We start from the raw sequence: 8337 nt of genomic DNA, 5'->3' as shown, positions 1-8337 counted from the left end.
AGGACAAGTTTAGACAAAATGACCAAAATATCCTTAGATATATATCACATACGGTACTCATGAACACAAAACATTCTCTTTTTCTTTGTTTGAACAGAAACCTCTCTTTCTCTCTCTCTCTCTCTCTCTCTCTCTCTCTCTCTCTCTTCACAGTCGAAAACCTAACTCCGATAGTAGCCATTGTCATCTGCCACAAGCTCTTCAGTCGTTCCTCCACCGTTGAACGACAGTGGCGGCGGCTATGAACAGTTTGATTCCCCTATTGTTCGTCGCCTCCGCTAAGGCTTTAATTCTATCGTCGTTATGACTTTGAGCTCCCTATCGATTTTAACTCTGATGCTCGCGAGACTCCAAAACGTCCTTAAACCTCTCTACCGATACATCATCCGTTCTCTCCCGCTCTTCTTCCTTCCTCTCCCGCTTCACCTTTACCACCATATTTGGCCGTCGCACGTAGCGTCGACGCTTCAGCCTCGTTGTTTGAGTTGAAAAGAATAAAAGGAACTCATTCCCTCAAATCTATTGAGGCCGAAAAACGAAGATCTGGGACAACATAGATCTGATGGTCAAGAGGTCATTGTCACTCGCGGTTGACGCTTGTGAGCTCGTCGGGGTGGAAATCGGAGTTAGAAAATTGGTAGAAAGAGTCAACGATGGAGCACGCATTCGATTCCATTTCAGTGAGATCTGAGTTCATCGCCACTAATAGATCTTCCATCATCGTCCCTCTTACTTCGTCCCCAACTACCAAAGCCAAAAAACCTCTTGTAGATTTGAACATATATATCTAATATTTGATCTGTTCAAAAAAAAATTTAATATTTGTTGTTATTAGAATTAATGTATAGGGAAAGAGAGAGAGAAACAATTGTGTATTGATAGATATATATGTTGTTTCTTTAACAATGTTAGAAGCTCCTTATATAGGGGAGGATTACAAATCTGAATAGGAAAGTGGCCGAAAGTAGCCAAACACTAACTTAAAGTAATGTATAATAAAGACAAGTACTAACCTACTAATATCATTACAAGTACTAATATACACTAACAGCCCCCCTCAAACTCAAGGAGGATAAAAATTAATCAACTTGAGTTTGGAGAGAGTAACAAACCAGGAAAACAAACTAAAAAAATAAAATAGGATAGGAGACACTGTATGGTCGTGTCAGATCGTTGTTGAAGACACTGTGTAATCGTGTCAGACCGTTGGAGAAGATAAGGTCTGGACAGTTTACGAGGTCATGCCGAACCGATGTAGAAGCTAATCCGAATCAATGTCGAGACAGTTTACGGGGTCATGTCGGACCGTTGTAAAAGCTGACTGGAATCATTGTCGGGACAGTTTATGGGGTCATGCCGGACCGATGTAGAAGCTAACCGGAATCAATGTCGGGACAGTTTACGGGGTCATGCCGGACCGATGTAAAAGCTGACCGGAATCAATGTCGGGACAGTTTACGGGGTCATGCCGGACCGTTGTAGTAGACACTGTGGGGTCGTGTCAGACCGTGGGAGCCCAAAAGATATATATATATATATAAATATAAATATATATATATATCGCACCCTCAAAAGTCGTGCCCACTCTATCAAAAGACGTGCCATCAAAAGGCGTGCCCAACAGAAATCGTCGAGCGGCGAGCCATCAAAAGGGGCGCCGGACACGCGGCGATGCACGTGACCGACAGAGTGTCGTGTCGTCCTCTTCGGCATTGTCTATATAAACCAAAGCGAAGCCTGAGGCTTGGAAGCAGAACAAACCAGTTGAAACCTCTTCGTTCTCTGAGAGCTTTTCTCTAAGAGCTGCAAACCCTGAAACACTCTGTAACATCTGAAACACTCAGCAACCCATAACATGGCCTCTTCTTCCCGTTCAGCTACCCAGAACATGGCCTCTTCTTCCCGTGGTCTGCTCACTCTCTTTCCTGACCTCAACGAGTCCACAAGAGAGATAACCGGTGCGGTGGCCCGTGAACCTCAACCAAGCGCCCCTGGTTTTGCTCCGTTGACCTTTCCTATGCGGTCTGTGGAGCAAATAATGACAGCGCAATCAGATATTGAGGCCAATCAGTATACATTGAAGTCATGTGTGGAGACCATGACGGCAGTCACAAACTTGTCGCACCGGCTTCAGAGTAGGACAAATGAGGTGCAGCAGTTAAACGCTTAACTGGCTCTGCTCCAGCGCATGTATAAGGATGCGCGAGCAGAGATATGTGTGCTAAAAGTGGAAAACAAAGAGCTGAAGCGGAAGGCCACCGTTATGTTCCGATTTGGAGGTCCGCCATATGCTGCAGTGGAGGAGTAGGGAGGAGGGAACGAGCTCGGCGCCGTGGGAAACACGAAGGCAACACCGTCAAGGGCCGTCCAGGACGGAGGCAAGAAGAAGAGAACGGCGGCAGAGTAGAGTTTTTGTTTGTGATCGGGTTTGATCCCGGTAAGAAGAAATGACAGTTTGTTTTTTGTTTGTTTTTTGTTTTTTTTTTGTTTTTTGTTTGTTTGTTTTTTTTTTTTTTTTGTAACTCTCTAGGGAGAACGCGAAGGAAGTAGATTCCTGAGATGAATAAAACAAGGTTTGGTGTGCAAAGCTATATGGTATGAATGGAATTTGAAAAAGATTTAAAATAATGTGAAAGAAAAATAAAGAAAGAAATAATAAGAATAGATTTGAAATCAAAACGAAAGAGTGGGGAAATAAGGAAAGTGGTTCACGTGGTTTCGGGGCCCACGGTTTTGTTAAATCCAGGAATGGTGTTTGTGGTGGTTGTGGTTGGTGGTTTTGGTTTGTGGCTTTTTTTTTTTTTTTTTTGGAATGGAAAAGGGAAGATAAAATAAAATAAATAAAGGTAAAGTGGGGGTAGTGGGAATTATAAGGAGTTTGCAGGAAGAATACAATCATAGGCAATTCGGTGGGTGGGCAAACAATGATGAAAGATAGATGGTTGGAAGTGGAAAGAGTAAACAAATATGAAGATATGATGAGGGGTGTGTGGCACAAGTTGTATTGATATATTTTATGATTGTTTTGCATGGTCTCACCTGAACACCGCTCACCCATCTAACCCCAAGAGAGAGAGAGAGACCCGAGATGGGTTTGATATATTTTATTATTGTTTTGCATGGTCTCACCTGAACACCACTCACCCATGGTCTCACTTGACAAAAATGATGAAAGCTATGCAAAACCTGAGCTTGAAACAGAAGTGGTGTATTGAGAGAACCACGAGAAAAGACGAGAAAATGGAAATAATAAACACATCAAAACAGTTTCCATTAGATGTGATGATCATCAGTCGGAGATTGTAAGGCCGGTGGTGCTTGTGGATTCTGGGCTTTGGTGTCCATGAACCATGACACACAGTCTTGTATGGCTAAGGTGGTTGTGAGCTCTTGAAGGAGGACTGGTCCAAGAAAGAGGTCTTGGTCAGATCCAATTTTGGGTCTTGGGCTTGGAGGAGAGATAAGAAGTGAGGGTTGTTGCCATTATTGAGAGATCTACGGCGTGTATGGAAGCACAAGGAGGATGAAGTACATAATTGAAATTGGCAAGGTTGATCTGAACAAGGCTTGTGCCTTCACTGTGATGGAAGTCATGCAGAAACAGTTGAGAGATGAGAGGTCCGGCGGCAGCCCGCCGGTGAAGCGAAAATACTAGGTTCTCAACCTTGCTCTGATACCATATTAGAATTAATGTATAGGGAAAGAGAGAGAGAAACAATTGTGTATTGATAGATATATATGTTGTTTCTTTAACAATGTTAGAAGCTCCTTATATAGGAGAGGATTACAAACCTGAATAGGAAAGTGGCCGAAAGTAGCCGAACACTAACTTAAAGTAATGTATAATAAAGACAAGTACTAACCTACTAATATCATTACAAGCACTAATATACACTAACAGTTGTTATTGATGATGATCATAATGAATTTGCAATACAAATTATGATGAATTTGAAATCCAAATATATGTTAAAGTCCAAAGTTGAATTTGAATAGATTAAAAAAAATAACAAATATAATTGAAACAAAATTGAATAGATAAATAGAATTTAAGGAAAAAATTGAACAGACAGATATAATTTAGGAGAAAAATTGAACAAATAAATAGAATTTAGGGAAAGAATTAAACAGATAGATATACCTTAGGAGAAAAAATTAAACAGATAGATATAATTTTGAATAGATAGATAAAAAATTTGAACAAATAGATAAAAAAAATTTAAACAGATAGATATAATTTGAACAGATAGTCAAAAAGTCAAACATATAAAAAAGTCAAAGTGTAAAATTAGAAACAAAATATTCTTCAGGATTTTTTACCAAATTATTTCACAAAACGTGGACCGTTCATTAATAAAAAATACCTGATACTTTATATGCTCCTTAGATTAGATTTATCACCAATTAATCATTAATTCTTTTCATAAAAGATTAAAAGTCAATTAAAATAATCAATTTTCAAAGTAACTTTTAATATCTTATATCATCATTCATATATATAAGTAATGTTTACTCTCAACTTTTCTTTTTCCTATGTGATACATCTCTCTTTTTTTCTTTTTTCTTTTTTATTAAAATGCCACATCAATATATCTTTTTACCATTTTTTTTAATTTAATACATACAAAAAATACTTTACCAATTAATTTTATTATACCTTTTTCACTTTTTTTAAAAAATAAAATATTAAAATTATTTCTTATTTTTGTATCTATCTTATTTGTAACATTAATTGTATTGAATTTCTTAAATAACTAGAATCACTTTTAATTTTATTATTTGTAATATAAAGTTATGATTAAATATCATATAAATTTATTATATATATTTATTTAAGTTATATTTTTGTAGCATGAAAGGTTAAAATTATCAAATGAATGTTTCTTTTTTTGTGTTATAATTTAATATAATTTAAAATTATTATATATATTTATTTAATTTATATTTTTATAGTACGATAGAACTAAAATTATTAAAATATACACAAATAATTTATTTAAAATTATTATATGTGTTGATTTAAATAACACTTTTATAAAACGACAGGATTAAGATTATCAAAATAAATAAATAAAAGTATTGCTTCCCTTTAACTTTTTTCCGTCTCTCATGTGGCGCGTCTTCCTTTTTGTTTTTTTTTTTTTATATTAAAATTCCATATCAATATACCCTTACCAAAATTCTTTCTAAAATTTAATATTTAAACGATTTCTGCTTAATCTAAATTACCCATAAACAAAACTTAATAGAATTATACATACTAAAAATATTTTACCAATTAATCTTATTATACTTTTTTCACTTTTTTTATAAATTAAATATTAAAAATATTTATTTTTATGAAATTTATTATATATATTTATGTAAGTTACATTTTTATAACACGATAGTGTTGGAAATGGTTAATTTTTTCCTAAGTTAGGTCTATTTTTTAGGTGGGCCCCGAATGTCGATTAACTCGGGTTAAAGTGGTAACGCGTTCTATGCCGCGTTGTGATTCACGTGGTATATTTGGTTGCTCAAAACCATTACCGAGTGAATGGGAAATTGAAGCCAAAGTGTGCTCCATGAAAATGGAGTTTTGGTGGAAATTCCTTAAGGTTGTAAATTGGCTTGTCCCACATTGGTTTGGTGGGAGGTTTTGAAAGGGTTTATAAGGCTTAGGGTGAGATACTTGGGGTGTGCCCCAAGGGGTACCCAAGTGTTTTAGAGGGAGAGAGGTTATGGGCAAAATGGGCTAGACCCATTGGACCCAAAAATCACCACACGCGCGCGCGCGCCGCCGCCGCCCGTCCGTCCGTCCGTCCGGTCGGGCTGGGCTTGGCTTGGGCGCGGGTGTGTGGTGTGTGGTTGGGTTGGGCTTCTAATCTTTTTGGGCCAAAAACATTTGAATTTAATTTTATTTTTTATTAAAATAAAATCCATAATTCAAATTAAATTGGTTTGGATTTTTTGTTCATCCAAACAGGGCCCTTCCCGGTTTCAAACAGAAATAACCTGTTTTGGAAATAGTGCACACCCAAACAGGGCCCTTCCCGGTTTCAAACAGAAATAAACTGTTTTGGAATTAATGCACACCCAAACAGGGCCCTTCCCGTTTTGCTATCTGTTTGAATTCAAATCCAACAGGTATCATACCTGTTCAATTCAAAACCAAGAGTTACATACCTGTTTAATTCAAAATGAAGAGCCACCTTCACATCTATAAATAGGACCACCCTCATTTGATGTTTTGCATTCAGAAATTTCGTATTTCACTTCTGTTTTCTATTCTTCATCTTGCTGCATTTTATTTTCAAAAGAAAGAGTGTAAACACTAAGTGTGTTCGTAAGGCAAACAATTAGTAGTGCTGCTATTGTTTGTGGAAGATCATTTCATCCTGGGAGATAGACGTCCGAATTCTGAAAGCACCGTGGAGAGGACGAATCTGTCTTAAGGAGACAGTGTTAAACACTGGACTTGATCACAAAAAATAATTCGAAGAAATTAAATCAAGTAAGTTATTTAATTACTTTCAGTGTTATTTTTATTTGTTTATTTATTCAGATTTTAATTTTGTTTTTGTAACAAAATAAAATCTGTTTTGTTTTTATTTATTTATTTTTTATTTCGAGTTTGATTTTTGTAATCAAACATATTCTCTCCTTTTCTCTATTTCTTTTATTCTTGTTGTTGTTTTGTACACAACAGAATTAAATCTTTTTAAATACAGTGAAGATTGTCCTACAATCTTAAGACAGAATCCTTTTTGGGTATCTTCATTGTATTTAATTTTCTGTGTTTTCAAATTAATATTCTGGTTGGAAAAACAAATAGTGATTTATGCTATTTGACAGATAGTAGTAATATACTGTCTCTTTTCTTTGACAACTACTAGTAGTACGATACTGGTGTCATTAACAATTCAGAATATTATTTGGTATTACAGAAAATTCTTGTGATATTTTATTTTTCTAGTTTTAGTAACAAGGAAAATAAAATTATTTTGTTGTTATAATTATTTTCTGGTTTTAGTAACTAGAAAATTAATTTGTGTTTTAATATTTTCTGATTTTTGTAATCAGAGATTATGGCTACTGCAACTGAAACTGCATCTGGCAGTGATACTCCTATTGTTACACCTACATCGGTCCCTATCCAGAACCATGTTCATGTACCAATCAATCATGAAGAAAAACCGGAAAAATTTAATGGTACCGAGTTTAAGAGATGGCAGCAGAAGATGCTGTTCTATCTTACAACTCTTAATTTGGCCCGGTTTCTCCATGAAGAGGCTCCAGCACTTAAAGAGGGTGAAAGTGATCGGCAAGTTGTTGCCGCTGTAGATGCATGGAAACATTCAGATTTCCTATGCAGAAACTACATCCTAAATGGCCTTGACAATATGCTGTATAATGTATACAGTCCTCTGAAAACAGCAAAAGAATTGTGGGATTCTTTGGAGAAGAAATACAAGACAGAAGATGCCGGCACGAAGAAATTTGTCGTCGGTAAATTTCTGGACTTTGTTATGGTAGACTCCCAAACGGTAATATCTCAAGTTCAAAGTTTTCAAATAATTTTGCATGATATTCATTCAGAAGGTATGTCTCTTAGCGAGTCATTCCAAGTCGCAGCTTTAGTGGAAAAGTTACCACCGGCTTGGAAAGATTTCAAAAATTATTTAAAACATAAACGCAAAGAGATGACTATGGATGAATTGATTGTAAGGTTAAGAATTGAAGAAGATAACCGAAAGGCTGAAAAGAGGAATGGGAAAAATCCCATTGAGTCCAAGGCAAATGTGGTTGAACAAGTTCATAAACCACATAACAAAAAGAGGAAGTTTACTGGAGATGGTCCTAAACAAGGCGATAGTAGCAAGAAGTTCAAAGGAAAATGCTATAACTGTGGCAAAACTGGACATCGAGCTTCTGACTGCCGCCGCCCTAAAAAGAATCATGGAAGTACAAGTAAGAAGACCACCAATCAGGCCAATGTAACAGAATTGGATTACATCTCTGACGGAGTGAATGACATCAACCTTTCTGCTGTGGTGTCTGAGGCTAACTTGGTTGGAAATCCCAAAGAGTGGTGGGTTGACACTGGAGCAACTCGTCACATATGTGCGGACAAGAAGATGTTCACTACCTACAATGAGGCTGCAAATGGTGAACAACTTTTCATGGGAAATTCTTCTACTTCTGCTGTGGCTGGACAAGGGAAAGTAATCTTGAAGATGACATCAGGGAAAGAACTGACCCTCAACAACGTACTACATGTACCTGACATCCGGAAGAATTTAGTTTCTGGGTCTTTGTTAAGTAAAAATGGTTTTAGGCTTGTATTTGAGTCTG

Source organism: Camellia sinensis, chromosome 13 (assembly GCF_055761805.1).
Source record: "Camellia sinensis isolate YWXY chromosome 13, ASM5576180v1, whole genome shotgun sequence".
Classification (NCBI taxonomy): domain Eukaryota; kingdom Viridiplantae; phylum Streptophyta; class Magnoliopsida; order Ericales; family Theaceae; genus Camellia; species Camellia sinensis.
Note: the sequence above shows the minus strand (reverse complement) of the source record.